We start from the raw sequence: 25227 nt of genomic DNA, 5'->3' as shown, positions 1-25227 counted from the left end.
TACACACACACATATATATATATAACCTTGTATTTATATATATATATATATATATATATAAAATATGTAACCTTGCATTTTTGTGCTATATTAGTCAAACCCATGGAATAAAAAATACAATATATAGAATACATAACATATAATATATACAACACATAATATAAATGGATATATAGCAATAAAAATTTATAAGTGAAATTTATTGAATGTAAAAAAAGGATGTATAGTCTATGTTAATAAGTCTGTCAAATTTCCAGTAATAATATTTAAACAAATGAATAAAACAGATTGTTGAGTCCGGAATATAAAGATAGCAGTCCTTGGTTATAATATTAGCTTCTGCATTTGCTAATTCCATGAACTTGAACAAGTTATTTAGCCTCTCTTATGCTTAGTGTTTTCATCAGCAAAATGTAGGTGACTGACTCATAGAGTCACTAGAAATTTGGCTAAGTTAATGTGTGAAAACCTACGCAATAGTTTTATGTCACTGTGTAATAAATTGTCACACACATAGAGTAAAACAGCATACATTTATTATATTATAGTTGCTGTGGGTCAAAGTCTATCCATGGCTTAGCTGAGTTCTCTGCACGTTCTCATCAGATTACAATCCAGGTGTTAGCAAGTGCTGTGGTCTTATTAGAGGCTGCACTAGGGAAAAAACGGTCCCAAATCATCTTTAGATTGTTAGCAGCATTTATATTCCTTTGCCTTTGGAGGGTTTTAGTTTTTTACTGATGACTGCATGCCACTCCTAGAAACCTTAAATTCGTTGATAGGGAGGCTTCTCCAACCTGATCACTTAACTCATGACAACTTGCTTCTTCAAAGTCAGCAATAGGCAGTGAGCATATTTACTAGAAAGATGGAGTCTTACGTAATATGACATAATTACAGGAGAGACATTCCACTGTCTTTGACACATTCTATTGGTTATATGTAAGTCACAGCTCTTACCAACACTGAAAGGGAGAGAATTATTCAAGGGTGTAAAAAACAGAATCAAGGGTCACTGAGGGTCATTAGTCTTTCTCCTCCACACATTCCAGTGTGTGGAATAAAGGAAGTGCAGAATGAATGTTATCTAACGATTATTAAAAACACATAGAGTGTAAAACAACAAAAGAGTGGCCAGAAGAGTCATGACTTGTCCATTTTACTATTTGATTCTTAACGTTCATATTCACACAAAAATATTCAGTCGTAATCAATTTAAAATATTCAAATGGAAAGAAGACAAGACAAACTTAAAGATATGTGATTTAGGATACTTGTCAGTGATAATCAGTATACTTGAGAGCATGGGACTTACTCATTATGGGTAAGTCCAGAGTACAGAATTTATAAAAAATGTACCTAAGATAATATATTTTATTGGAGTTGAAATGCATTGGTCATTTTGATAAGGTTTAAGATAATCTATGACTCCACTTGTTATCATTAAAAAAAGTATTTTTTAATGGTAGTTTTTAAAATCTGTGTTCCATGTGGCAAGATAACTGAGAATCTGATAACTGATTACAAGGAGGTTACCTTTTATTTATTTATTTTTCTCCAGATTGGCTTTTGAGAGCTTTACTAGAATCAGGTTTAGTACACCTTGTCTGACAATGATCTGCATTTAGTTGCTTTTTAGGCAAGATTGAAAAACAATGCTCAGTTTATTTCCAAGGATATAATTTTCCCCATTTGCACTTGTTTCTATATTTAATAAGTGAACTTTTTGTCATTGCTGCTTCCTTGATTAACCTTTTAATTTACAATTAACATGTGTCTCACTAAGTACATTCTAAAAACGGGAAAATATCTTCAGGTAATTTATAGAAAGTATAAAAGAAAATTATCTGTACTATCTAGCAGTAACATCAGGACCACAGAAAGTGCTAAGTAAAAATCTGTTGAATAAGATAATTTTTCTTCCCAGTTATATTCCCTAGTGCTGAAAACATAACAAATTTATAGGTATTTGTACATGCTAGTTATTTTCTGCAGCATCAAGTAAAGCCCACTAGTACTATATCTGGGCTTTCTTTGGAAAAACTGATTCACTTTGATGATACAGAGCTTCCTTAGTGAGAGACATGCAGGGACAGAGGCATCATTATTTCTAAGTCAAATGGAAAAAAAATGCCTTAGAGCACATTTTTTTCTGTGTTATAATATGAATCCAATGATTAATACAGAATTGTAGTACCAACATTTTATTAAATTTAGTGATGTGAATTTTTAAACCAAAGACAATTATTATATCAACAATTAAATCATTGGTGAGTATTCATGAGAATTTTATTTTCATAGGATTATAGGTATAAACTCAAGAGATGCTGAGAAAATGATGGTATGTTATTGCCATACTGTATGTTGTAACCAAAATATTTTATAATATGGGAAACTAATGGATTTCCTAAAACATGAATGTGGGAGATGTCTAAGAGGGACATTAACAATTCAAATACACAAGTTAAGAATCTTATTAAAAGCATGTAAAAAGCTGCTGTTTTGGATAATATAATTTACTCTATGTAGTCACTTTGATTTAGCACCTATTGACTTCAATAAAATTGGATCTAAGACTATAGTAATTTGACTTAAATAAAGTGTATATCGGTATACAGGTTTAGTTATCTGAATTAAGTAAATAGAAGAAAAACACATATATAAAAAAACTTTTACAAAAGAAATGGAAAAAAGCCTCCAAAAAGAATCATGCAGATGTTTTTTTCAAATCCACACAGTTATTAAATTTTGTACTTTTGTGATAGCAGAAACATAAGACAATATTTCAGCATAACAATGTTCGAGAGAGATAACTTTGATCATGTAATACCATTTAATACCATAGGTCAAAGCAGCTGGAAAGTGCTATGCATGTATCAGCTCACAGGAAAATTCACAAAGCTGCTTTCTTTTATCAAATAGATCATATCAACTGTCTTACAAGAAAAGGTTTCAGGAAGTAAGTTAATTAACACATATGGTCAAAATCCTTAATTCTTATATAAAAATTAGCTCTGCTCTAAGAAAAATACACTCATGACTCTGATATATGAATTTATACATACATACACACAGCACACATTTCTGTAGGGACTTTGTCATTGACAGTCTCTACACTGCCAATCTACAGCTTGACAGTCCTCATTAAGCCCAAACATATGGATAGTAGTAAACATTGTGAAGTTTACCAAAACACTCATAACAAGAAATGGATGCCACATTGTGGTAGATGGTATCTCATTTTTAAATTGTCAAATATTTGAGACAAGTTTTTAGGCAAAACGATCTCATCTTTACAGAGCTACTTACAGGTCAGGTTTCTGCCCCAGGCTATTTTGTAAATCTATTTTGTTCATCATTTTTAATCCCCTAGTTCCTTAACAGCATCTCCTATCATCAGTTATGACAATTTAGGAGCTTGTAAATGATGCACATATCCTATTCACACATGAATTCCATACTGATTCAGTAAAGAGGGTGTCTTCTGTAATTTCCCAAGGAACATGGTCATCTGCTAGGTCCTTGGGTCTTATAAAGGAGAGTTTTTCTAATATAGATTTGATTCCTTCCTCAGAAGTCTGCCAGTATAGTTTTTGACATTTCTACCTCATATATTCTGGGCCATAACTTTCCAGTCTTTCAAGTTCCATTCCAGCATGGTGTTAGGGTAGGCTTTAAGGACATTAAAAGTGAGATAGGGGTTGTACCCATATCAACAAACTCTCCCTTATTGAGATTTACATTCTACTGTTGTTGGTCCAGGACTTTCGAGATCATTCCTGCTCATGCTTTACATGTTGCAATTGGCCTATCTTATCAGGTCATATTACTTCATTCATAAATAAACCATTTCCTTGCTTTACAGAGGCTAGACTCTGACTGTTGAACTATGCTGAAACCCTTTGCTAGGGGCCAAGAAAGAAGTGGGAGAAAATCTTGAGAATGACAAGAACTGTCTTGGAAGGCATCTACACAGACTTCATCAAGGAGGAACCCATTATCACTTGGCACTGGGGATGGAAATCAGGGATTCATTATTTTCAGGTTTATTACCCATATGCCCCCAATCCCAAATCTCAGATTCCAACTCTTTTCATATGAAGGCCCTTTCTTTACTGAAGCTGTGGATACAGGTATTTTCCTGAAATTTTGATGCTCTTAAAATCAAGTTGCTTGCCCTGGTCTTTAGCATAGGCTGTCCTCCACCTGCCGAGATGAAGTTCTACCATAGGTGCTTTTTCCATTCATTAAATTGGCAATTTTCTGACCTATGGGTCTAATTTCTGTCCTCAATAAATATTGTTCCACAAAAACAAACATTTTTTGGATCCTATACTATTATTATATTATTGTTACTTACTGTTATTTCCACAAAGCTCTCAAATATTATAGATATTACATAATCCAGTGCTCTTAGCTTTTCTATGGTTCCTGTTATTAGTACCAAAGAAAACTGTGGGATAAAACAATAGTCATAAATAAAGACCCTCAGAGCCTCCACCTTTTGTTGCTAAGATGACGTGTTCTATATATACCATTTCCATTTTATCAGAATGTGCTATTCCAACCTAATTAGAATTTCTTTCTGACATGATCATGATATAATAGCTATTTAAATTATCAAATTTTATGATTTCACTCAGTGCAGGGAGCTGCTTTCCTCCAAAGTCTAGTAACCTGCTGGTTATTTCACTTTGAAGGATATGTATTTAGCTGATGTTTCAGGTAACTTGCCTCAAAGTCAGAGAACACTACTTAACATTTTAAATAAGCAAACAAAAATGCTGATTAGTTTGCTTTCTAAGCAAGGAAGAACCATACTTGTGAGGCAGTGATTCTCAGGCTCTACGGAAATATTAACAGTAACAGAAAATTTCCAATGAATACTGAAAGGAGTTAAGGATGCTCTCTAGCTACTCATATTCAGTGTTTATTGTAGCAGTAAATTAAGATGGGATTTTTGTAAAGCATAATAATTGGAAAGGTAGAAATAAACTTGTCATTATTTATAGGTGACATTAATGTGCACATCGAAAATTCAGAAAGTAATCTACAGACAGCCTGTGTGAATATACCATGAAAATGCATTTGACATCCTAGTCAGTGTGTGTGTGTATATTTGTATCTTACTTCTAAATAATTTCTAGGTCATAGAAGAAATAATCAGAGAAACAAAATAATACAACTAAATGGTAAAGAAATTCAGTATATCATGCCTGGATTATAAGAAAATAGTACTAAGGTCTGAGCCAAACAGTCTATTAACACTTCCTCTACTCAACATTGTAAGGTGAGACCTCTGCAGGATAGTAAAAGTGGAAAGTTAAATATAAGGATTAGAAAAAAAGAAATCAAATTGACATTACATAAGAGTGGCATGATTTACCTATAGAGAATTCTGAAAATCTAAAAATTGATAGAATTACAAAGAAAGCTTATTAACAAGGGGGCTACATACAACAGCAAGATACAGAATTCGTTTGCATTTGTATACATCAGCAAAAAACTTAGAAAAAGTAATTTAGAAAAGTTATTGTTTATCCTACCAACCAAAATTATAAATTGCATTAAAATAAATTTAGCAAGAGATGTTCACAACTTCTGTTAAGAAAATTAGAAATCATTATCCAAGAAAATAAAGGTAAATTTGGGCAGATGAAATGAAATGACATTGCATTTATGGATATGAAAGCTCAATGAAGACAGATCTGCACAAAATAATATTAAAACTCAGAGTGGTTCCTATATAACTACACAAAGGAATTATTTGTGCAACTTAATATAATGATTATCCTTAATTCATACATATTAAGAATAATGATCCAAGGATAGATGAAAAAAATTAAGAAGAAACTAAGGGATTTTCCTTAGATTGTATCAAGGATAATTATGAAAACAATTAACAGATGGATTTTACCACTTTACTCTTTTTCCACTAATTTTCTTCCTTCTTGAAATTTATCATTCTAGTAGTTCTTCTCAATATCCTAGAGGTATTTTTATCTCTTTTCTTTTTTATTACATAAAAGTGACAAAAACTTGCAAACCTCCTCTTTCACCCTGCCTGTCCTAATATGCTGAGTTCTTTTGGATAAAATTTTCCATTGGGGATATTTCTCCACCTATTTAAGTAATGGTCATTAACCTTAATGAAACTTTAAATATAGTAATTTCTCTATTTTAAAACTCACCTAGCTCTCTATTTGTGAGTACTGGTAAAACGTCATGCTATTTTTCAAACATTTAACCAACTACCAACTTCCCATCTCTTTGCCTTTTAAAAAGATGTCCCTTAGTGATCCAGCACAATATCCACACCTTTCTTCTTTTAGCCCTGCTACAATTAAGTATGTTTATTTCTCCGAAATTTGTGGTAGTATTTCTGCATATATGCTGTGTACTGCCCTTCTCTTTAACCTCATCTGGGAGCTTTTGCTTTAAATTCTCCCTTCCTGCTGCCATATCTTCAATTTCTCTCTCTCTATTAGATTAAATTGAATACCATTACATATGCTCTCCCATATTTAAAACTAACAAGATAAATAACAATAAAGTGTTTTCAATCCCATTGTACCTTCAGGCAATCCCCAATACTTGCCCTTTCCTTTAAAACCAAACTTCTCCATTAAATATTATATATTCACTGCTCTAATATCCTCAGTACCAACTTCTCAACGCACTAGTTATCTGGATTCTACCTCACCAGTCCAGAATAGCTAAAATTACTCAAAACTCAAATTATTTCCATGTCGCTAAATTCAGTGGCAATCTTCCCCATTCTCATCTTTCTCATCTGATCTCTCATTCTTTTATTACTTTATGGATCATCTTCTGCTTGTTATGAAATGTATTTGGTTATTGGAATATAATGGTGATCAAGCTCATATATAGTCTTCACCCTAATGAAACTCACAGATTAGAAGCAATAAATACATTTATCAATAATCACAAAGTGCATTATGGGCAAGTTACAAGTACATTAGAAGTATAAAATGAGGGTAGGTGAAAGTCTATGGGCTGATAGCCAAAAGGGAATTGGTATGACAAGCAAACGGAAGACTGTCCCAGGCAGAGGCAAGGAGTTCTGCAAAGGTCGGGCAATTGGAAGGAGCGCGGCGGGTATGTGGAACCAAAAGAAAACCGGTGTGGCTGTGGAGGCAGCACTGGGAGAGTATCTCTGGAGAAAAGACTAGAATTAATGGAATGCAAACCATAGTCAAACATAACAGAACACAATCTTGAATTAAGACTTGAATCTGATTATTTAAACAATCAGTACACACCAAAAAAAAAGTGTTGTGATTATTTTTATTAATCTCTCTTCTTAGAAATAAGAATACATATAAAGTTAAATTTATTTATAAATATGAACCCTTATACATTCTGCTACCCTTTGCCTCATGATAGCCATTCTAATGATTTTGTATGTCCTTTCATGTACCCCTTTCTTTGGTAAGACAGCATGTCCAACAAATAATACATAGTAATATTAATTTATATTTTAATGATATGTGGGAAATTTTCTCTATGCAATAGAAGTTTCAAAGCATACTATCAGGGAAGCTATTCCACAGGTTATGAAATAGAACAGCTGTCAAGCCAAATCAAGATTCTTGAATCACAAGCTTTATGAAATAACTCAAACATATAGCAAGAGGCAAGGGGAAAGCAGCAAGATGAAAGACCAAGCTGTCTGAACTCCAGATTACACATCATGGGTATCTGTATCTCCGACTGCCATGCTGATGGTTGTTTACGGGGACCAAATTTAAGATTTGAGTAAAAAGCCCAATAGAATGAAGGTGCCAACATAAATATACTTGCCTTATCAAAGAGATGCCGGGCAAGCAGTCCTGTCACAGCTAGAGCTCAATAACTAGTTTACTGAAAAGTTACTTGTTTTAGCTGTTTTTTGGATCTAGCCCATAAAGGACCAAATGAGAACATAATGGGAGTCACCAATAGATGGCCAATTCAGAGATAGCAATTATAAGCTTATTGGTGACACAATCACAGCTTATGGCTTAATCTTTCCATTGATTTCTATTTAAAAGAAGCACTTTTGTTTGTTCTAATTATTCTATCTACCTTTAAAATGTTTTAAGGCTACTAAATTGCCATCTGTATTTAACATGTCTTAAGAATTCTATATCAAAAGCAAATTGTTTAGTCATTATATATCTTAACACAACTTGCAAAATATTATGAGCTCTTAGCTCATAAGCTGCCAGCTTATTTTCTATCTTTGCTCAACACTTATGTGTTTTAACTAAATTGTATCAAACTCAATATTATTTGGTAGTTTTTCTTTCTCTACATTACATTTAAGACTTATCAAGGTTAACTAATCTGCATAGATCAGGATCAAACCTTTATGGGATTTATGCTTTTTCATGTTACCAATATGATATAGCTTGAGATATTGCCCTACTTGCATAAATATACATTACTATATTACACACACACACACACACAGAGACACAGAGAGAGAGAGAGAGAGAGAGAGAGAGAGAGAGAGAGAGAGAGAGAGAGAGAGAAGGAGTATCTTGGATCAGAGAAAGTCTTAAGATTACTTAAACAATATCTTGTGCCAGTCCCTATGCTTCAAATCCCCACAGAGTGAAGGGATGGAAGCACATGTCAATTGTACATATTGCAGGGTATGTATCACAGGAGAATACCTCAAATTTATGAGACTGGGAGCTTATATAAGGTGGTTGGCACATCTACCTCTCTAGAGATGGAAAGAAATTGATGTTTGCTTTGGAGCATGAATAAATACTCTCTGGAGAGAAGAAAAGGTCTCTGGGTTTATAGTCCTGTGAATGTAAATGAATGGCTCCAAGGAACACTGCCTATAAATCTCTCAGAACTTCCCAGCTTGTTTTTCCTTCAATTATCCTTTACATAGATTGTCAGTAAGCTCTGAATGTGAGGAAAGATGAGTATATTTATGGAGCATTGTTTCCTGACAGCTAGAACAAATATCTTTTTTGGTGTGTGGGTTTACTTTTATTATTATTTTTTCCAGAATAACTTTCAGTATCTCCTAATGTCTCCTTATTTGGAAATAGGGTCCTTGCAGATATAACTAGATAAGTTAAGATGAGGTCATACTGGAGTAGGATGGGCCCCAATCCAACATGACTGTTACTTATACCAAAGGGAAATGTGGACATGGCCACTCACACAAGGAGAATGCCATTTGAACATGAAGACAGAGGTCAGGGTGAGGCACCTAGGAATGCCAAAGATGCTAGGAGAGAGACATGGACAGATCCTCCTTCACAGCCCTCAGAGGGAACCAACATGCTAACACCTGGCCTTGGACTTTCAGTCTCCAGAATGTGAGGTGATACATTTCTGGTGTTTAAGCCATTCAACCTGTGGTGCTTTGTTATGGTGGCCCTAGCAAACTAATACATGGACCTTATATCTTTTATTTCTACTAAAAGTCAATGACATTCATTGTCTCAAGAACACAGAGTCATTCACCTTAGGAAAGAGGAGATGAAAGAACCAAGAAAGTACAAAGAAGTCAATTGATCTCCTACCTGGCTGTCTGGACCATTAATGTAGAATAGAATTTTGAAAGTGAAGATCTGATGGTTTACAGAGACCTGGGATTTTGAGAGAGAAAATGTTTCACTTTTGAATTTCAAAATCTGGCTTTAATAAAGCAAAATCTGATATGAACAAAGATAATTTAAAGTTTACTCTGCATCCTCAGGGTTTGAGGAAAGACATGCATTTGAGAGAGTTTTTTGGGTTAAAAGCAAGAGTCAGTCTGCTTGTAGGATAGCTGGAAATTAGGAGAGTAGTTTAATGGGGGTCCCCTTCTTTGTATATATATTTTTAAAGGGGCTCTGGTTTCTTCTTTACTAGAAAACAGGAAACAAACTCCCAAGGATTCAAAAAGGGTGGCTAAGGAAATGAACACTTTTAGAAAAGCCCTATACCTACCAGCATATTGGAACCAGGGACTCAAATCAGTGAGTAAGTTGACTATGTAAATAAGTGCCTGAGGGCAGCCTCACAGAATTCTGAACTCCCCACATGGGAGCAGCCAACTGTCAGTTCTCTGGGGTGTAACAGAGAGAGAACAAGAGAACAAGGTTTGAGGCATATATATATATATATATATATATACATGCACATATGCATGCACACACCCACACATATGTACATGTATATGTATATATACCTTGGGTTTGAGACAAGAACAATGTGGATGGTGAGGAATTACTATGAAACTGAATTGTCAGAGCACAAGCTAGAAGATATGAGTGCCGTTCATTTCAGCGGAAGCGTGAGTGGACAAATGCTAACATATGAAAACTAGACTCCTTCTCCCTAAAGCCAGTCTTGTACCTAGGAAGCTGATGGAGAGATGTGAAAGCTAAATTCCCCAGTGTGCAAAGAGACATTGGGCAAATAACTAAACAAACAACAAACACAGAAGTTAACAGGCATAGATGGAAGTGAAAAGAGTATATATATTAACATACATATACATAAAACTTAGAGTCTATATGCTTCCATTAAAACCCCGATTTCTTAAAATGCTAAAATCATATCAGACCTGTTATAATTAGAATACCCTTAGATATAGTACTATATATACTTTTACATGTTGATCTCACTTGATTTTTGACAGTTCACCATTTGATTCTACTGAGCTAGCAAGGTCAGATGTGACTACCCTCATATTACAGATGAAAATACTAAAGCTCTGAGAGATTAAGAATGTTGTTCAATACCCCATATCTAATAAATCATAGAGATGGAACTAGTTACTTCGTTTTCCATACAGTGCCATAAAATCTCTAGGGTGCCTTAGGCTTTCTACTCTAGGGGTCACATTGAGTCCCTATTTTATCTTCTAAAAGAGAAATGTAATCTCTCAAATACAGTGGCTCTCTTTTCCTCTTCCAAATATAATTGCATGAGATTCAGTGCCAAAATTATATGCTTTTCCACCCTCTTTATAAAAAAGAAATGATAGCCTTTCCAGTTAAAATCCTGCAGGAAATAGCATTTTGCATATTTTTTGTCCATTTATTCATGTTATGTGTGTTCTTAACATCAATCTCTAATGTTTCTTGTGAATGTAATAGTTAGCCAATGGCATCAAGTCCAGCACACATGGAATGAATCATTGTGCCAGTCAGCCCTAAACATCAGTCCCTCAAAACCTGGTTATTTACCAATGTGCTAAATATTAGTAGGGAGAATGGGGTAACTTGGTCCCAAAATAACAAAAAATGGAATTAATGTCTATATTTTATTCCAGTTGGTTAGCAAATATGAGGGAACTTATCTGTGAAGTTATTACATAAGATTTCACAGTGGAGAAAAAGATGATGATGTCATCATCAATAATAATAATTATGGTGAGGGTAATAACAGAAGCTAAATTTCAAAAAGTGTGAAAAATGTGCCATATCCTATGTTAGAAGTTCACATGCATTGTGCAATTTAAATTTCACAATGTTCCTAGGAGATTTTTAATCTTTATTACTATACATTTATAAATAAGTAAATGAATCTTGAAGCAGCTAAAGTAACATGTTCAAGAGCCATATGGCTTCTTATTCCTTGGAGGCAGGATTTGAACTTTGGTCTCTCTGAACTCAGACCACAAGCTCGTAACTGGTAAAAGTCAATCACTGTATAACCAGCATCACAAATTACTACTTGAAGTTATCCTTTTTTATCTTATTCTCAAGTATCCAATAAGGACTCTCAGGTAATGTACTGTCACAAGGTATGTTCAGCTTGGTCCTTTGTCAAAAGCAATCGCTAAAAGACCAGCCCCCACACCAAAAAGCACAAACAACAAAAAAAACTCAGGATCTCTCAAGACTATGATTGTTGCAAACTTCTTCGTATTTCCTAATATATGACCCAACCCTTGAATGTATGTTTATTTTCCTTTTCATCTCAAGTTATGAAAGTAATTCTGAGCACCATCTTATAACATAAAAATGTTACCCCACCTAAGTATTCTATTAAAATAAAGAACTCTGTCTTAGAGGTTTCAATTATTAAAGTTTTGAAAGGGATAGTAAACAATACTAAATACTTCATTTTGAACCAACTCTAAATTATAAACTTCCTACAGTATCACATTTATTCATGTGAGGGACCCTTATAAACCAAAGAACTCCCCATGGGTCCCTAGGGGGTTTAAAGAAGACTCAAAAACCTGACAACACTCGAAAGAAGAGAACCAACTCTAGACCTGAAAAGGGCAAGTTAAGAGCCTGTCAGCACAAATGATTCAGAGCTTCTCAAATCTAGGCAGAGTGAGTGAGCAAGTTGGTCTCTGGAGTCTAATCCTCATTTATTTTTAGTGTGAAAACACCAGTCAGAACTCTACTCAGATGTGACAGGAAGGCATCCCAGCAGACGGAGCCCAGGGAGTAAGCTTCCTCCGAGAGACTGGAACAAATAAGCAAGTGACTGTGTGGTCTCTGCGTTTCTAGCCACTGATCCGTGACTAAACCATTATATTTTGATGTTCAAAGACATTCATCTGTGTGTTTCCAGTTATATAGGTCTATCTTCCCTAAATGCAATTTAAATCTTGTTTCCTATAAAAATGTTATCCCTAAGTCCCTTTCAAGAACATTTTTTTCCTCTGAAGTGACTCATATTTTAAAACTGAGGATTTAAATGTTTCCTTTCTAAAAGTAATATTTTTATTTCTTCCTCTTCCCTCTTTTCTCCTCTTTCCCCCACTTCCTCCTTTTGTTTCTTTCCCTGGAGAATAGTTTATCTCATTTATATTAAATGGGAAAGTTGGCTACTAAATATACACTTTCTGGCATGAAAATGATAAGAAATGGTATGGTTTGAACTAAATATGAATTAATTGAGAAGATGTATATATTTCCTACTAATTTCCGTAGCTTTGTGAGGCTAGTAGGAGGTTAGCCTGTTTCCTGTGTCCGTCTGTGGACTCCTGTGAATAGTACGTTGCACTCATACTGACACTGATAGATCTTCAGAAAGCACCCTCCATTCTACGGCTGGCACTGAAGTTAATTTCCAAGAGTGAGTAAGTGTCTGTTTTCTTAACCATATCATCTTAAAACACACCAAAACTGCTATGGTTACTGCTTCTTATACTGTAACAATCTTACTTTTAACTTTTAGAAAATTAACTCTAAACCTAATTTAAAAAAATGAAACTAACAGAATTATTTCACTTTTTAGTAGAAAATGATAATGGATGTTAACATTTAAACATTTAGTTATTTAAAATTTAGTTACTAACATTGAACATTTAGTTATTCGAAACACTGTAAGATACTTATGAATAACTCTGAAAATCAGAATTACTTTTAGTATGATTCATGCAAGACTTGCTTATATTTCCTAGTTTTTCCTAATTCTTTAAATATTGGTTATTTCTAAATTAATCAGAACATACTGACTCCCAATCATTTTGTACAAATGAATGTTTACTTTAATAATATAACTGTATACTTAAGTATACAGTTCAACAAAGACAGTATTTTTTATGGTTATAGATAATATAAATAATTAAGCTTTCAGTAAGTACACAATAAATTAGAAAACAACTTCTAAAGACTTCAAAGAGAACTTTAATATTTGAATGATTTTGAAGGAAATTTTTTATCAGAGGAGGGCTGAAAGCAGTCAGATAATTACTTTTGGAAAATATTCTAAGACCAAATAATTCCTACTGGTCTTTCTTGAAATTTTACCTTTTCTAAAGTTTGTTGTGTGGTTGTTTTCTCTTGCAGTAGAAACTCTTAGGTACTATCTGTCATTAAAAAAATATATATAAAAATGCTAGTACTATTTTGGGAGAACATTTCTGAGGACTTTGGATTTTTTTTTTTTTTTGTAGATAATTATTTTTTATTGAAGGGTAGTTGACACACAGTATTACATTACATTAGTTTCAGGTGTACAACATAGTGATGCAACATTTATATACATGACAATTCTAGGTACCAGCTATCAGCATACCAAGCTGCTACAATATCTTGATTATATTCATTACATCCCGGTTACTTATTATTTTACCATTGGAAGTGTGTACATTTTTTTTTTTTTGTGAGAGCATCTCTCATATTTATTGATCAAATGGTTGTTAACAACAATAAAATTCTGTATAGGGGAGTCAATGCTCAATGCACAATCATTAATACACCCCAAGCCTAATTTTCATCAGTCTCCAATCTTCTGAGGCATAACAAACAAGTTCTTACATGGAGAACAAATTCTTACATAGTGAATAAGTTCTTACATGGTGAACAGTACAAGGGCAGCCATCACAGAAACCTTCGGTTTTGCTCATGCATTATGAACTATAAACAGTCAGTTCAAACATGAATACTCATTTGATTTTTATACTTGATTTATATGTGGATACCACATTTCTCTCTTTATTATTATTTTTAATAAAATGCTGAAGTGGTAGGTAGATACAAGATAAAGGTAGAAAACATAGTTTAGTGTTGTAAGAGAGCAAATGTAGATGATGAGGTGTGTGCCTGTAGACTATGTGTTAATCCAAGCTAGACTAGGGCAATAAAACATCCACGTATGCAGAAGATTTCTCTCAGAACAGGGGGGGTGAGGTTCTAAGCCTCACCTCTGTTGATCCCCAATTTCTCACCTGATGGCCCCCCTGCGACTGTGCCTGTCTTAGGTTGTTCCTCCCTTGAGGAATCTTACCCGTCTCTGGCTAACCAGTGATCTTCCGGGGCCATACAGGGAAATGTGAAGTTGGTAAGTGAGAGAGAAGCCTTATTGTTTGAAATGGTTAGCTTTTTATTTTTTTGCATATTTATGCCCTGTCGCTTCTATGCCCAGCATTTGTCTTGAGGTATCTTTACCACTTGGAAGAATTATGATACTCAGTAAATTTGATATGAGGCACGAATTCTATTTAAGAGTTGTAATTAGGAAGGAAGAAGAAAAGCTATAGAAGTAGCAGGTGGCAGAAAACATGGGAAGATTGATTATTTCTTTGACATATCATCTTGTAGAGTAACTTCAGCATGTATAGGTTTTAAGCTACTACTTAAATTGCGCACACACATTAATATAATAGGAGTATAGTTACATAACCAAAGCACACCTGTAATTACCAGCCATCTCCAGTGAAACCAAGAAAACCAGTTAGGCACCTTAGGCATTTGTGAAAACTTATCTATGATATGGTGGATATTGTCCAACTGAACTTGAACAGTCTGAGAGAAATCAGACAAATTAAAACAACCCATTCCTGGGGAATGTTCACATCCCTTAAGTTCTTTTAACAGTAAATAGTCTGTAGTTGTAAGATTTTGGAGCGCTACAATTTGCACTTCTCCTAATTCTTGATTGAGTTCCAACAGTATAGCTCCAGTCAAATTTGTTGTTTTACTGTATGCACAGGCCAGCTTAGATATCTCCTTCTTCATTCCCATGGCAAGTCCAGGAACTGGTGGGATGAGTGCATCTACACCTGTAGCAGTGTTTGGATCTTTGTTGGGGTTTTTGATGATCATCTTCTGTCATGAGTCTTCCAGAGAGTGCTGAAGTTGGAAGTTCTTCTTCATATCATATCTTAGTTCATTTTCGGGTAGCCCAATTAGGCTTTGATCCTCTGTATAAACACAAACAGACCCTTTGCCTACACTTTTATATGCCCTTTATACTCTTGTGCAGAACTCATTGGAGGTTACCACACAGGAACTGCCCTTTTTTTTTTTTTTTGGTATCACTAATCTACACTTACATGACAAGTATTATGTTTACTAGGCTCTCCCCTATACCAGGTCCCCCCTATAAAACCATTTGCAGTCACTGTCCATCAGCATAGCAAAATGTTGTAGAATTACTACTTGCCTTCTCTGTGTTGTACAGCCCTCCCTTTTCTCCTACCCCCCCATGCATGCTAATCTTAATACCCCCCTACTTCTCCCTCCGCTTATCCCTCCCTACCCACCCATCCTCCCCAGTCCCTTTCCCTTTGGTACCTGTTAGTCCATTCTTGAGTTCTGTGATTCTGCTGTTGTTTTGTTCCTTCAGTTTTTCCTTTGTTCTTATATTCCACAGATAAGTGAAATCATTTGGTATTTCTCTTTCTCCGCTTGGCTTGTTTCACTGAGCATAATACCCTCCAGCTCTATCCATGTTGCTGCAAATGGTTGGATTTGCCCTTTTCTGATGGCTGAGTAGTATTCCATTGTGTATATGTACCACCTCTTCTTTATCCATTCATCTATCGATGGACATTTAGGTTGCTTCCAATTCTTGGCTATTATAAATAGTGCTGCAATAAACATAGGGGTGCACTGATCTTTCTCATACTTGATTGCTGCATTCTTCGGGTAAATTCCTAGGAGTGCAATTCCTGGGTCAAATGGTAGGTCTGTTTTGAGCATTTTGATGTACCTCCATACTGCTTTCCACAATGGTTGAACAAGTTTACATTCCCACCAGCAGTGTAGGAGGGTTCCCCTTTCTCCACAGCCTCGCCAACATTTGTTGTTGTTTGTCTTTTGGATGGCAGCCATCCTTACTGGTGTGAGGTGATACCTCATTGTAGTTTTAATTTGCATTTCTCTGATAATTAGCGATGTGGAGCATCTTTTCATGTGTCTGTTGGCCATCTGTATTTCTTTTTTGGAGAACTGTCTGTTCAGTTCCTCTGCCCATTTTTTAATTGGGTTATTTGTTTTTTGTTTGTTGAGGCGTGTGAGCTCTTTATATATTCTGGACGTCAAGCCTTTATCGGATGTGTCATTTTCAACTATATTCTCCCATACTGTAGGGTTCCTTTTTTTTCTATTGATGGTGTCTTTTGCTGTACAGAAGCTTTTCAGCTTAATATAGTCCCACTTATTCATTTTTGCTGTTGTTTTCCTTGCCCGGGGAGATATGTTCAAGAAGAGGTCACTCATGGTTATGTCTAAGAGGTTTTTGCCTATGTTTTCTTCCAAGAGTTTAATGGTTTCATGACTTACATTCAGGTCTTTGATCCATTTTGAGTTTACTTTTGTATATGGGGTTAGACAATGGTCCAGTTTCATTCTCCTACATGTAGCTGTCCAGTTTTGCCAGCACCATCTGTTGAAGAGACTGTCATTTCGCCATTGCATGTCCATGGCTCCTTTATCAAATATTAATTGACCATATATGTCTGGGTTAATGTCTGGATTCCCTAGTCTGTTGCATTGGTCTGTGGCTCTGCTCTTGTGCCAGTACCAAATTGTCTTGATTACTATGGCTTTATAGTAGAGCTTGAAGTTGGGGAGTGAGAACCCCCTACTTTATTCTTCTTTCTCAGGATCTCTTTGGCTATTCGGGGTCTTTGGTGGTTCCATATGAATTCTTGAATTATTTGTTCCAGTTCATTGAAGAATGTTGCTGGTAGTTTCATAGGGATTGCATCAAATCTGTATATTGCTTTGGGCGGGATGGGCATTTTGATGATATTAATTCTTCCTAGCCATGAGCATGGGATGAGTTTCTATCTGTTAGTGTCCCCTTTAATTTCTCTTAAGAGTGACTTGTAGTTTTCAGAGTATAAGTCTTTCACTTCCTTGGTTAGGTTTATTCCTAGGTATTTTATTTTTTTTGATGCAATTGTGAATGGAGTTGTTTTCCTGATATCTCTTTCTGTTGCTTCATTGTTAGTGTATAGGAAATCCACAGATTTCTGTGTGTTTATTTTGTATCCTGCAACTTTGCTGTATTCTGATATCAGTTCTAGTAGTTTTGGGGTGGAGTCTTTAGGGTTTTTTATGTACAGTATCATGTCATCTGCAAATAGTGACAGTTTAACTTCTTCTTTACCAATCTGGATTCCTTGTATTTCTTTGTTTTGTCTGACTGCCGTGGCTAGGACCTCCAGTACTATGTTAAATAACAGTGGAGAGAGTGGGCATCCCTGTCTAGTTCCCGATCTCAGAGGAAATGCTTTCAGCTTCTCACTGTTCAATATAATGTTGGCTGTGGGTTTATCAAAGATGGCCTTTATTATGTTGAGGTACTTGCCCTCTATTCCCATTTTGCTGAGAGTGTTTATCATGAATGGATGTTGAACTTTGTCAAATGCTTTTTCAGCATCTATGGAGATGATCATGTGGTTTTTGTCTTTCTTTTTGTTGATGTGGTGGATGATGTTGATGGACTTTCGAATGTTGTACCATCCTTGCATCCCTGGGATGAATCCCGCTTGGTCATGGTGTATGATCCTTTTGATGTATTTTTGAATTCGGTTTGCTAATATTTTGTTGAGTATTTTTGCATCTACGTTCATCAGGGATATTGGTCTGTAGTTTTCTTTTTTGGTGGGATCTTTGCCTGGTTTTGGTATTAGGGTGATGTTAGCTTCATAGAATGAGTTTGGGAGTATCCCCTCCTCCTCTATTTTTTGGAAAACTCTAAGGAGAATGGGTATTATGTCTTCCCTGTATGTCTGATAAAATTCCGAGGTAAATCCATCTGGCCCGGGGGTTTTGTTCTTTGGTAGTTTTTTGATTAGCGCTTCAATTTCGTTGCTGGTAATTGGTCTGTTTAGATTTTCTGTTTCTTCCTGGGTCAATCTTGGAAGGTTATATTTTTCTAGGAAGTTGTCCATTTCTCCTAGGTTTCCCAGCTTGTTAGCATATAGGTTTTCATAGTATTCTCCAATAATTCTTTGCATTTCCGTGGGGTCCGTCGTGATTTTTCCTTTCTCGTTTCTGATACTGTTGATTTGTGTTGACTCTCTTTTCTTCTTAATAAGTCTGGCTAGAGGCTTATCTATTTTGTTTATTTTCTCAAAGAACCAGCTCTTGGTTTCATTGATTTTTGCTATTGTTTTATTCTTCTCAATTTTATTTATTTCTTCTCTGATCTTTATTATGTCCCTCCTTCTGCTGACCTTAGGCCTCATCTGTTCTTCTTTTTCCAATTTCGATAATTGTGACATTAGACCATTCATTTGGGATTGCTCTTCCTTTTTTAAATATGCTTGGATTGCTATATACTTTCCTCTTAAGACTGCTTTTGCTGTGTCCCACAGAAGTTGGGGCTTAGTGTTGTTGTTGTCATTTGTTTCCATATATTGCTGGATCTCCATTTTGATTTGGTCATTGATCCATTGATTATTTAGGAGCGTGTTGTTAAGCCTCCATGTGTTTGTGAGCCTCTTTGCTTTCTTTGTACAGTTTGTTTCTAATTTTATGCCTTTGTTGTCTGAAAAGTTGGTTGGTAGGATTTCAATCTTTTTGAATTTTCTGAGGCTCTTTTTGTGGCCTAGTATGTGTTCTATTCTGGAGAATGTTCCATGTGCACTTGAGAAGAATGTATATCCTGTTGCTTTTGGATGTAGAGTTGTATAGATGTCTATTAGGTCCATCTGCTCTACTGTGTTGTTCAGTGCTTCCGTGTCCTTACTTATTTTCTGCCCAGTGGATCTATCCTTTTCGGTGAGTGGTGTGTTGATGTCTCCTAGAATGAATGCATTGCAGTCTATTTCCCCCTTTAGTTCTGTTAGTATTTGTTTCACATATGCTGGTGCTCCTGTGTTGGATGCATATATATTTAGAATGGTTATATCCTCTTGTTGGACTGAGCCCTTTATCATTATATATTGTCCTTCTTTATCTCTTGGTACTTTCTTTGTTTTGAAGTCTATTTTGTCTGATATTAGGACTGCAACCCCTGCTTTCTTCTCGCTGTTGTTTGCTTGAAATATGTTTTTCCATCCCTTGACTTTTAGTCTGTACATGTCTTTGGGTTTGAGGTGAGTTTCTTGTAAGCAGCATATAGATGGGTCTTGCTTTTTTATCCATTCTATTACTCTATGTCTTTTGATTGGTGCATTCAGCCCATTAACATTTAGGGTGACTATTGAAAGATATGTACTTATTGCCATTGCAGGCTTTAAATTCTTGGTAACCAAAGGTTCAAGGTTAGCCTCTTTAGTATCTTACTGCCTAATTTAGCTCGCTTATTGAGCTGTTATATACACTGTCTGGAGATTCTTTTCTTCTCTCCCTTCTTATTCTTCCTCCTCGATTCTGAATATGTTGGGTGTTTTGTGCTGTGCTCTTTCTAGGAGTGCTCCCATCTAGAGCAGTCCCTGTAAGATGTTCTGTAGAGGTGGTTTGTGGGAAGCAAATTTCCCTCAAGTTTTGTTTGTCTGGGAATTGTTTAATCCTACCGTCATATTTGAATGATAGTCGTGCTGGATACAGTATCCTTGGTTCAAGGCCCTTCTGTTTCATTGTATTAAATATATCATGCCATTCTCTTCTGGCCTGTAGGGTTTCTGTCGAGAAGTCTGATGTTAGCCTGATGGGTTTTCCTTTATAGGTGACCTTTTTCTCTTTAGCTGCCTTAAAAGTATTTCTTTGTCCTTGATCTTTGCCATTTTAGTTATTATGTGTCTTGGTGTTGTCCTCCTTGGATCCTTTCTGTTGGGGGTTCTGTGTATTTCCGTGGTCTGTTCGATTATTTCCTCCCCCAGTTTGGGGATGTTTTCAGCTATTATTTCTTCTAAGATACTTTCCATCTCTTTTCCTCTCTCTTCTTCTTCTGGAACCCCTATAATATGGATATTGCTCCTTTTGGATTGGTCACACAGTTCTCTTAATATTGTTTCATTCCTGGAGATCCTTTTGTCTCTATGTCAGCTTCTATGCGTTCCTGTTCTCTGGTTTCAATTCTATCAGTGGCTTCTTGCATCCTATCCATTCTGCTTATAAACCCTTCCCGAGTTTGTTTCATTTCTGCAATCTCCTTTCTGGCATCTGTGATCTCTCTCCGGACTTCATCCCATTTCTCTTGCGTATTTCTCTGCATCTCTGTCAGCATGTTTATGATTCTTATTTTGAATTCTTTGTCAGGAAGACTGGTTAGGTCTTTCTCCTTCTCTGGTGTTGTCTCTGTGATCTTTGTCTTCCTATAGCTTTACCTTTTCATGGTGATAGGAATAGTTTGCAGAGCTGGGACGAGTGACGGCTGGAAAAACTTCCCTTCTTGTTGGTTTGTGTCCCTCCTCTCGTGGGAGAACAGCGACCTCTAGTGGTTTGTGCTGGGCAGCTGCACGCAGACAGGGCTTCTGCTTCCTGCCCAGCTGCTATGGAGTTTATCTCCGCTGTTGCTGTGGGGGTGGCCTGGTTCGGGCCTCTGCTCCAAAGTGGTGGAGTGGCGTTGGAGGGGAAGCGGCCTGGAGGCTATTTATCTCCGTAAGGGGCTTCCCTGCTCCCTGCAGCCCAGGGGTTAGCGTGCCCAGAGATCCCCAGATTCCCTACCTCTGGATTAAGTGTCCCGCCCTGCCCCTTTAAGACTTCCAAAAAGCACCCACCAAAACAAAACAATGACCACAAAAAACAAACAACAACAAAAAAATTTAAATTAAAAAAAAAATTTTTTTTAATTAAGAAAAAAAAAAAGGTGGCCGCTCGTTTTTCTTTATTCTCCGGCGCCAGCCTCAGGCATCTGCTCTCTGGTCTTGCTGCCCTGTTTCCCTAGTATTGGGGTCCCTATCCCTTTAAGACTTCCAAAAAACGCTCGCCAAAACAAAACAGAAAAAAAAAAAATTGTCGCTCGCTTTTCTGGTGTCCTGCGGTGCCAGGCCACCGGTGCCTGCTCACTGTTCTTGCTGCCGTTTCCCTAGTATTGGGGGTCCTATCCCTTTAAGACTTCCAAAAAGCTCTGACCAAACAAAACAGCAAAAAAAAACAAAAACAAAAAATGCGTCTCTCGCTTTTCTTATGTCCTCCGGCGCCCGACCTCCGGTGCACGCTCACTGTTCTTGCTGCCCTGTTTTCCTAGTTTCGAGGGCCCTGCACTCTGGCCCGGATGGCTGGGGCTGGGTGTTCGGCAGCCCTGGGCTCCGTCTCCCTCCCGCTCTGCCTCCTCTTCTCTCGCCAGGAGCTGGGGGGAGGGGCGCTCGGCTCCCGCGGGGTCGGGGCTTGTATCTTACCCCCTTCGCGAGGCGCTGGGTTCTCTCAGGTGCGGATGTGGTCTAGATATTGTCCTGTGTCCTCTGGTCTTTATTCTAAGGAAGGGTTGTCTTTGTTATATTTTCATAGATATATGTGGTTTTGGGAGGAGATTTCTGCTGCTCTACTCACGCCACCATCTTCCGCCTCAAATCAGGACTTTGGATTTGTAAAACCATGGCAATATTTACTTAGTATATTGTTGTTCTTAAGAAAATTGAAAAAGAAAATCTATCTTTGATCCCAATGGGAGAGCAGCTGACTGTTTAGTGACTGGGATGCGGTCAGACTTTGATGGGCAGCAGAAGGATGCCCAAAAAGGCATAAGTAGAGATTCTGGCAAATGAACTGGTCTCACCTGCTAGTACAGTGAGTGTATAATTGCACAAACTGAGTATTTACAAAAATCCTCATTCTTTGTACAACCTGGATGTTATATTTGTGCTCTGTAGCTGTCAATTTAGGCAATTGGTTCTACTAACTTTTCCACAACATCCTCCCCTTCTTTTTATGTTGTTTATTACTTTTTTTATGTTTACTATTTATGACCATATTGTTACTGTTTAATGATTTGCTTTCAGTACAGTTGAAAGGAAATGACAGATAAATAATCGGGTATTTTTGAAACTAACAAATGTATATTTCTATTTGATTCAATGATACTTCAAACTTGAAGTGTAGGCACTAGAGTTCAAAGGCTCAAAGTTTTCCTAACTGTCAATGAAAGCAATTACAAACATACAGAATTTTTATGCAAAATAAATTGTTAATAAATTCCCACTGGCATTATTTTCTTTTTAAAAATTAGTCAACACTGACCATACAAGGACTAAAAATTATAGAAGAGTCTTTTTATTATCTGCAGTTCAATAGTTACAGGATTGCATTCCATTAATGATTAGGCACAATCATAACAGTCATATAACATTAACTTAACCTGAGTGATCACAGTTCATAATTCTTGTACAATATCTAAAAATTGTTATCACTGTTTCCCTATGGTCAAGTTGTTTCAGAGTAATTGAACATTGATCCTCCAATATGGCTAGAAGTGGAAGTTCAAATAAGGATATTTTATTAGGGAAAATGTTATTTTAATTTTTGAGTGGGTCTTGTGTACTCTGCACAAATTTGAAAGAATAATTTGAGTACTTTGTGTTTATCTTTGCATGACAGTGAGGAAGGAAAGGGACAAGGCATTGAAATGATAGAAGATGAATGATCATGGTAGGCTTAATATAATTATTAGTAATCTTGGATTTTGTTTTTTGCTTATTGTTAAATTTCAGATGAAAATTCAGAATCACTCAGAACCCATCAAATTTCCAGTCAATGATCTGACCCAGCCCCACTGCAGCAGAAGATAATATGTTAACATTTTACCTATTATAGTTCTTTGGTATATTTGATAAGTCATATAATGTATGAATCCTCTTTAATGTGTCTCATTTTTTATATACTATAAGTAACACTATCAATTCACTCCTGTTTAGAAATTTTTTTCTTGTAACATTTCACTAAGTGGAATTTTTAGGACAAAGAAAAACTTGTACCAGTCCCTTTTATTTAAATCTAATGTGTCTCAATACATTTGTACTCTGTATTTCCTCCAAGGCTAATTGGCAGACATTCATGTCTCTCCTTCTATCTGTCAAAGACTACAAAGAAGCTCTAGGGAATGTAGTAAGCCATTCATAATGATGTCAAAAGGTCTAACTATCACACTTAAAATGAATCAGGCTTCCATTAACAAAATTATTTCTAAGGTTTCCATCAGCATAATTTCAGTAAGTATAACCTTGTTATTTCATTATCAAGGTAGTTTTTTAGTTTTCTTTATAAATGTTAATATAAAATGTGATATTATTTCTATAAACCCTTTTATATAAACACTTTTATATATAAGCTGAGAAAATACTACTAATAATAATAGATGTAATTTATGCTAAATAATCTATAAGAACATTGGAAAACAATTTATAAGTTAAACTTATTTTTCTCAGCTGAAGTAAAAACAGCAACAACAAAAATCAAGTTTAACATAGTTGTAGGTACTTTAGAGGACTTTTCTATATCTTTTTCACTTTTGGTGAATAACTATATTTGAGTTCATATATCATCATTTTATCATGCTGATATATATATGTGTGTGTGTGTGTGTGTGTGTGCGTGTATATATTTGAAAGCTTTAATTCAGATAAATGAACTTAATGCATTAAACTATTAACTACATAGTTAAAACTTTTCAAAGTAGAATATTTATTCATATATAATCAGAAATAAAGTTCATAATTATCTGAATTTATTAGTTCTCTACCAAGTCAGATTTTTAGTAGTTATTGGTAAACAAAAGTTTAATGGTATGAGCACAGACTAGACAAAAGGATAGATTCATTCTTGAAAATAGTGTCAGGTTCCTATTAGGTGTTTCAGGAAAAAAAAAGAACAAATAGGTCTCAGAGAGCACTAGTAAATAGGACAAATGTTTCTCCTTTGCTCTTGGCAGTCAGTTCAAGCTTATTCTCTAATTCCTAGGAAGAGATACACTAGTCTGAGACACTAGGAAAGATAAGAAATCATTCAAGTAAAGAAAATGCTGAGACTAAATATGTAATCAAACTTGTACCAGATCATACATAATTTACACTGGACTTCATTCTGAACTTCTTATATTCAAGATAGTTTTAGTCATTCACCTAAGTTTTTTGAGGGCAGCACACATCAATTATTTAGATTTAAGAACCACAAATCACTCCAAAGCCAAAGCCTGCCACAAACCTAGATGGGACTCAATAAATACTTGGCTGCATTTTGAGTAAATGAACCATTACCTAAAATGATCTGTGATATTACAAAAGACTAATATTTTAAATGGCAAAAAGTAATTCAATGTAAGAAATACTGTTAAAAAATGGACAATCCTTCATAATTTATATAAGTGTGTATCACATATGCTTTATTATATATAATGTTTTATTCTATAGTATTATATATTATATATCTCATATATATGTAATAAAAAACTGTCACCTTAAATATTAACTGATCTTTGAAACAAGTCAATGACATAGCAGAATCCTAAAATACAGAGTGCTAAGCAGAATTTCTGATGTTAATGGACATGAAAAAGACATAACCTTAGCCTGAGGGCTGTAAAAGATGGAAAGCCAGAAGGCAGAGCCATACATAACACATGAACCCACAGTCGTCAAAGCTTTCAATGAAAGTATGATCAAGGAAAACAAAATGCATTCTACAC

The sequence above is a fragment of the Manis pentadactyla genome, chromosome 7 (assembly GCF_030020395.1).
Source record: "Manis pentadactyla isolate mManPen7 chromosome 7, mManPen7.hap1, whole genome shotgun sequence".
NCBI lineage: Eukaryota > Metazoa > Chordata > Mammalia > Pholidota > Manidae > Manis > Manis pentadactyla.
The sequence above is the reverse complement of the archived record's forward strand: the minus strand, read 5'-3'. Positions refer to the sequence as shown.